This window comes from Bos indicus x Bos taurus, chromosome 9 (assembly GCF_003369695.1).
Source record: "Bos indicus x Bos taurus breed Angus x Brahman F1 hybrid chromosome 9, Bos_hybrid_MaternalHap_v2.0, whole genome shotgun sequence".
In the NCBI taxonomy this organism is placed as follows: domain Eukaryota; kingdom Metazoa; phylum Chordata; class Mammalia; order Artiodactyla; family Bovidae; genus Bos; species Bos indicus x Bos taurus.
The window spans coordinates 43052465-43060243 of record NC_040084.1 but is presented as its reverse complement, the minus strand read 5'-3'; the positions used below and the strand labels follow the sequence as shown (position 1 = coordinate 43060243).

General features: G+C 39.5%; 1 pseudogene; it reads left to right on the top strand.

Moving 5' to 3' along the window:
* The first annotated feature begins 264 nt into the window (after nt 1-264).
* LOC113898294 lies at nt 265-6669 on the top strand (annotated as a pseudogene).
* Nucleotides 6670-7779: the final 1110 nt, after the last annotated feature.

Here is a 7779-nt window from a genome sequence, read left to right as displayed (position 1 = left end):
GGTTCAATCCCTGGGTCGGGAAGATCTCCTGGAGAGGGAAATGGCAACACACTCCAGTATTCTTGCCTGGAAAATCCCATGGTCAGAGGAACCTGGTAGGCTACAGTCCATGGAGTTGCAAAGAGTCAGACACAAGTGAGCAACTTCAGTTTCTTTTGCTAGTATGTGAGATGAGTGCAGTTATGTGGTAGTTTGAACATTCTTTGGCAATTGCCTTTCTTTGGGATTGGAATGAAAACTGACATTTTCCAGTCCTGTGGCCACTACTAAGTTTTCCAAATTGCTGGCATAGTGAGTGCAGCACTTTAATGACTTCCTGGTCATTGAAACAATAACAGAAATGTTCCTAGTTACCTATCCAATATCCACCCACATATGGATCTTGAAATTATGGGACAGAAGAAAATGAATGGTGGCAAGGCGCATATTCATGGAAGATTAGAACAAATTATAGAGTTAGAGTATGAAAAGCTGCCTTCAGAAGCTTCCAAACCATATGGTTCAAAGAACTGAGAAAATTTCTGGCCAAAGAACTTCCCCTTTTCATTTTACTAGTAAACTGTAATTTTTGGTTTCTATTTCAGGATACAGTAGAGAACAAATAAGAAGCACATTAAAAAAAATGCCATTTACCCCAATATAATCCTTAGTTGTTTTGTCGCTAAATTGTGTCCAACTCTTTTGTGACCTTATGGACTACAGCCCGCCAGACTCCACTGTCCATGGGATTTCCCAGGCAAGAATAATAATCCTTGGTATTTAAGTATATTTGGGGGCTGAGACTGTTTCTCTTCATTGTTTCATAGGTTTGGGTCACTTTGCTTCCTTGCTTACTATTGACATTGTCTTATTCCTATTGATTTCAACATCCTTATAGCAAAGGAAAATATTAGGACTGCAGAACTTCAAGGAAATAAGTCACAACAGAAGTATACAACAGATTTACTTTCCTGTAGATGTTCATATCTTAGGGTGATTACCATAGTGGCTTATACTTAATAAGTACTCAAAATTTTTCATTTACCTGCCATAAATCAATCTATACCAGAAATCCCAACTGTGGTCCAGAGAATGGTATTGAAGGGACTTCCCTGGTGGTTCAGTGGTTAAAATCTACCTTGCAATGCAGGGGATGTGGGTTTGATCCTTGGTTGGGGAACTAAGATCCCACATGCTGTGGGGCAACTAAGTCCAAAAGCCACTATCAGACAGAAGCTCGCGCAGCAAAACTAAGATCTGTTGCAGCCAAAAGGAAAAAAAAAGGAAAAAAATAGGAGAACCCCGCACCCACACACTGTGCAGCCATGAAGGTCCTCAGTAGCCTGTGCAAGAAAGTTAAACTGAGCAACAATGCACAGAACTGGGGGATGCAGAGAGCAACTAATATCACCTACCAAGCTCACCATGTCACCAGGAACAAGGGAGATCAAGTGGTGGGGACCACGGGTGGCTTCTGTGGTTACACAGTATGGCTAACAGGCTTATCTGGAGCAGGAAAGACCACAGTAAGCATGGCTTTAGAGGAGTACTTGGTTTGCCATATTATTTCATGCTACACTTTGGATGGTGACAACATTCATCAAGGTTTCAATAAAAATCTTGGCTTTAGTCCTGAAGACAGAGAAGAGAATGTTCGATGCATGGCGGAAACAGCTAAGCTGTTTGAAGATGCTGGCTTAGTGTGTATCACAAATTTTATATCACCTTATACTTTTGCTTTATTGACTATGCCAAAGCCTTTGACTGTGTGGATCACAACAAACTGTGGAAAATTTTTCAAGAGATGGGAATACCAGATCATCTTACCTGCCTCCTGAGAAACCTGTATGCAGGTCATGAAGCAACAGTTGGACCTGGACATGGAACAATGGACTGGTTCCAAATTGGGAAAGGAGTACGTAAAGGCTATATGCTGTCACCCCGCTTATTTAACTTATATGCAGAGTATATCATGCAAAATGCCAGGGTGGATGAAGCACAAGCTGGGATCAAGATTGCTGGGAGAAATATCAATAACCTCAGATGTGAAGATGACACCACCCTTATGGCAGAAAGCAGAGAGAAACTAAAGAGCCTCTGAATGAAGGTGAAAGAGGAGAGTGAAAAAGCTGGCTTAAAATTCAACATTCATAAAACTAAGATGATGGCATCCGGTCCCATCATGTCATGGCAAATAGATGGGGAAACAATGGAAACAATGAGACTTTATTTTCTTGGTTTCCAAAATCACTGCAGATGGTGACTGCAGCCATGAAATTAAAAGACACTTGCTCCTTGGAAGAAAAGCTATGAAATTTAGACTGTATTAAAAAGCAGAGACATCACTTTGCTGACAAATGTCCATATAGTCAAAGCTGTGGTTTTTCCAGTAGTCATGTATGGATGTGACAGTTGGACCATAAAGAAGGCTGAGCGCCAAAGAACCGATGCTTTTGAACTGTGGTGTTAAAGACTCTTGAGAGTCCCTTGGACAGCATGGAGATCAAACCAGTCAATCCTAAAGGAAATCAATCCTCAATATTCATTGGAAGGACTGATGCTGAGGCTAAAGGTCCAATACTTTGGCCACCTGATTTGAAGAAGTGACTCATTGGAAAAGACCCTGATGCTGGGAAAGATTGAAGGCAGGAGAAGGGGACAAGAGAGGGTAATATGGTTGGATGGCATCACTGACTCAATGGACATGAGTTTGAGCAGGCTCTGAAGATGGTAAAGGACAGGGAAGCCTGGCATGCTGCAGTCCATGGGGTCACAGAGTCAGACATGACTGAGCAAGTGAACAACAATACTGAGAAATGCAACAATGTAAGGCACATTCACAAGGGTGCAAGTTTATTTTTCTTTGAAGTGTTTGTTGATGCTCCCCTGAATGTTTGTGAACAGAGGGATGTCAAGGGACTCTACAAAAAAGCACGGGCTGGAGAAATTAAAGGTTTCATTGGGATTGATTCTCATATTTTCTGATATGAAAAACCAGAGGCCCCTGAATTGGTGCTAAAAACAGATTTCTGTGATGCAAATGACTATGTTTAGCAGGTTGTGGAGCTTCTACAGAAATGGGATATTGTGGATGCCTCTTATGAAGTGAAAGAACTGTATGTGCCAGAAAATAAACTTCATTTGACAAAAACATACAGAAACCTTACTGGCACTGAAAATTAATAAAGTGGATATGTAGTGGGTGCAGGTTTTGGCAGAAGACTGGGCAACCCCACTGAATGGCTTTATGAGAGAAAATGAGTACTTGCAGTACCTTCATTTCGATTATCTTCTGGATGAGGCTGTCATTAACTTGTCAGCACCCTAAAGTCCTGACAGCTACTCAAGAAAATAAAGAGACTAGATGGCTGCACAGCATTTGCTCTGATATACAAGGACCTCTGTGTGGCTATTCTTTGAAATCCAGAAATCCAGAGTTATTTGAGCACAGGAAGGAGGAGCGCTGTGCCAGGAAACAGGAAAAACATGCAAGAACCACCCTTACATCAAGATGGTTATGGAACAAGGAGATTGGCTGACTGAAGGACAGCCTCAAGTCTTAGATTGAATTTATTGGAATGATGGTCTTGATCAGTATTGTTTTACTCCTACTGAGTTATAGCAGAAGTTTAAAGATATGAATGCAGATGCTGTCTTTGCATTTCCATTACACAACCCGGTGCACAACGGCCATGCTCTATTAATGCAAGATACCCATAAGCAGCTTCTAAAGAGGGGCAACTGTGTCCTGTCCTTCTCCCTCACCCTCTTGGTGGCTGGACAAGGGATGATGATGTCCCTCTTAGAAGCATGCTGCAGTGCTGGAGGAAGGAGTCCTCAATCTTGAGACCACAGTGGTGGCCATCTTCCCATGTCCCACCTGAGGTCCAGTGGCATTGTAGAGCACTGATGGTTGTGGGAACCGACTTTTACATTGTTGGATGAGACTCGGCTGGCATGCCCCATCCAGAAACAGGGAAGGATCTTTATGAGCAGACTCATGGCATCCAAATGTTGACTATGGCCCCTGGTCTGATCACCTTGGAAATAGTTCCCTTTCAAGTTGCAGCTTATAACAAGAAAAAGAGGCAGATGGACTACTGTGACAGTGAGCACCAGGAAGACTTTGAATTGTCTTAAAAACACAAATGCAAAAACTTTACCTAAGAAGGCCAGAAATCTCTTGAAGGTCTCATAGCTCCTAAGGCCTGGATTGTGCTGATGCAGTACTACAAATCCTTGGAGAAACTTTAAGTTGTTAACCTAGTTATTTCACCTTTGACACCTCATTGAGTAACAAGAGGGGACAGGTACTTACTGCTGGCATTTCTTTGTGTTGGTATCTGTCCGGACATGCTTCCTAAAAACAGACCCTTTTCCTTAACTATTAATAGCATCAGTTTGGACTGCCTTATGAGTTCTGTTCTGAACTAGTGTAACACACTCCTGGCTTTAATGTGTCTTTATTATAGTTATATTCCTACAGTACAGTTTTAAAATCTTGTCTTTTTGTATTATATTCATACTTCTGTATTATCATTTTTTCAAGCTATTATATCAGTTGTAGCCAGTAGTATACACTTTGAATCTCACTATTCATCTCTTGAAAAAAGAAAAAGCCCACTAAACAATAAACTTGGCTAGACCTTGTTTTGGGAATTGAAAAGAAAAAAAAACCCTGATGTTTGTCTGTCAAAAAAAAAATTAAACAAACAATAGTATTGAAAATATCTGTGTGTAAAGTTAAAGCAATTCTTAGAGGGGAATGTATACTTTCAATTGTTTATTAGAAAGTAAGAGAGGGTAAAAGTTGATGAGACAGGCATCTAGCTAAAGAAGTTAGGAAAACACAATGAGATAAGTCCATAGAAAATAAAAGGAAGAAAATGATAAAGAAAAAAGAAACTAAAGACCGAAAGTACAATCAAAAGGATTTTTTAAAAGCCAAAAGTTGGATATTTAAAAACACTATTAAAAGTGACAACCTCTGGCAAGATGGATCAAGAAAAAGAATAAAGGAGGCAAACAAACACATCAGAAATTTTCAAAGATTTTTTAAAATTATGAACAACCTTATGCCATTTAATTAGGAAATATACACAATGAAAATAATTGACAAAATTTTAACCTAAAACTAATTCAAGAAATAGGAAGCCTGGATAGTCCAATTTTAAAAAATAATTGAATTGATAAATAAAAATCTTAATACACAGGCACACAAACACACATACATATACACCTGAGTCAAGACATATAATCTACCAGATTTTAAAGAATTAACATTATTCCAATCTTATATAAATTCTTCCAGGGTATGAAAAAAAAGGCAATATTCTTGATACAGAGATTCTAAAGCTATTCAAAGATAGTATAAGAAAGATAAGAGGCAACTTTTGCCCATAGGTACATAAATCCTACACAAAATATTAGCAAATGAAATTCACAAGAGTGTCAACCAAAAAACACAACTCTCCTATGTTGTCAGCAAGAAAACCACTTTAAATATAAATGTCATAATGGAATTTTTAATGACCAAGTTGGGTTTATACAAGAATGGTTTAACATTAGAAAGTCTATGCATACACTTTATCACATTAACATACTAAAGGAGAAAAATCACATAAACTTCTCACAATATGAGGAAAAGATATTTGATAAGATTCAAAATTCATTCATGATTAAAATATATAAAATATTCTATAGTAAAATAAGTATTGAAGGGTGCTTCTTGACCTGAAAAAAAGTATATGCCAAAAATTATTAGCAAATTATTACTTTTAAGGGTAAAAAAAAAATTATAAGCATTACTTTTAGAATGAGGAATGACACTATGACTGCTTTTGTTCAACACTGTACCAGAGCACTTAACCAACAGAGACAAGAAAAGGATTTAAGAAGTAAAAAGATTTAAAAAGAAACAAAACTTATCATACATATGCAATATGATTGTCCACATAGAAAGTCCCCACTGTATACAGAAAAACAAACATAGAAACCATCAATATATAATAAATGAGAACACAGTGAGTTCACGGCTCAATAGGAGTTCAATATATCCAACTTAATTGCATTGCTAAACACTAGCAAGAAGTGAAACTGAATTCCCAGAAAATTTAGTTCCTTTGCAGAGTTTAGGATTTACCTCTCTATTCAAAATGTTATTCCTTTTCTTGTCCCATACCTGTTCTTCTCAGGATTGAGGAGCATCAAAGAAAAGGAGGGACCGAAACAGAGCAGGACCCAATGGGGTCTCCCGGGTATAAATTTGTTCCATTTCCCCCATTGCTTGTTTGTAAGAAATAAACTTCATTCCGTATCCTTGACCTTCCCTGAGTTCTGAAGGGCAGATTCAAACAGCTGCTAACCAGAGAAGGGAGGGAATACAGTAACAAAGGAGGAACAGTCAAAAAAACACCGTAGTGCAGTGTCCTGGTTCCTTCTCAAGGAATATACATTATATGTAACAATAACTTTGAGTTCTTCTGTAGGAACTAAGGCCCCCACCCACACGGGGGATGCTAACTTTGGGCTGAGCACAAGCTTCCTGGAACACCACCTTGGTACCTAACCACCAACCAACCAGAAGAAAGTCTGCAAACAGTGGAAGATGATAGACTCTGAAAGTCTCTCAGTCGTGTCTCTTTGCAACCGCATGGACTGTAGCCTGCCAGGCTCCTCTGTCCATGGAATTCTCCAGGCAAGAGTACTGGAGTGGGTAGCCGTTCCTCTTCAGGGCATCTTCCCAACCCAGGGATTGAACCCAGGTCTCCCAGATTGCAGGCAGATTCTTTACCATATAAGCCACCAGGAAAGCCCAAAGACTCTGACCCCCTCCTCAAATGATTCTCCCTTTAAAAAACTTTCATGGACAAGCTGAATTTTTAGAATTGGTTTTGGGGCACAAATTCAAACAAAGCTGTTATATTAAAATTCTGTAGATTTGGTATAGGGACCAATGGACTATAACAGAGAACTCAGAAACACATACACCCATGTATGAATACTCAGCATGTGACAGAGATGTCATTCAGATCACTGATGAAAGAATGCTTATTCAACAAAACAGGTTGAGATAACTAGTGGTTCTTATGAGTAAAGATGAAATTGAATCTTTTTCCCTCATCATACATAAAAAAAAATAATTTCAAATGGAACAGAGACTTAAATATCAAAGATAAAACTAGAACTGTTGGAAGAAACTATAAAAGAACACCTTCATGACTTCAAGGTTGGGAAGGAGGTTTTAAACAAAAAACAAACTGTGTTAATCATTAATGATAAGATACAGACAACTGTGAAGGGGATCAGAGTATCTCACTTTAACATAAGGATTATTTTGAGTTGAAGGCAACTAAGAAACAGAGAAGGCAATGGCACCCCACTCCAGTACTCTTGCCTGGAAAATCCCATGGATGGAAGAGCCTGGTGGGCTGCAGTCCATGGAGTCGCTAGGAGTCGGACATGACTGAGCGACTTCACTTTTACTTCTCACTTTCATGCATTGGAGAGGGAAATGGCAAACCACTCCAGTGTTCTTGCCTGGAGAATCCCAGGGACGGGGAAGCCTGGTGGGCTGCCATCTATGGGGTCGCACAGAGTCGGACACGACTGAAGTGACTTAGCAGCAGCAGCAGCAGCAAGAAACAGCAGATGCAAGAAAAGGTCTCTTCCTTCCCCCTTTTGCCTAAGTGAAACTGTTACTCGCTCAGTAATGTCCGACTCTTTGCGATCCCATGAACTGTGTAGCCCACCAGGCTCCTCTGTCCATGGGATTCTCCACGCAAGAATATGAATACTGGA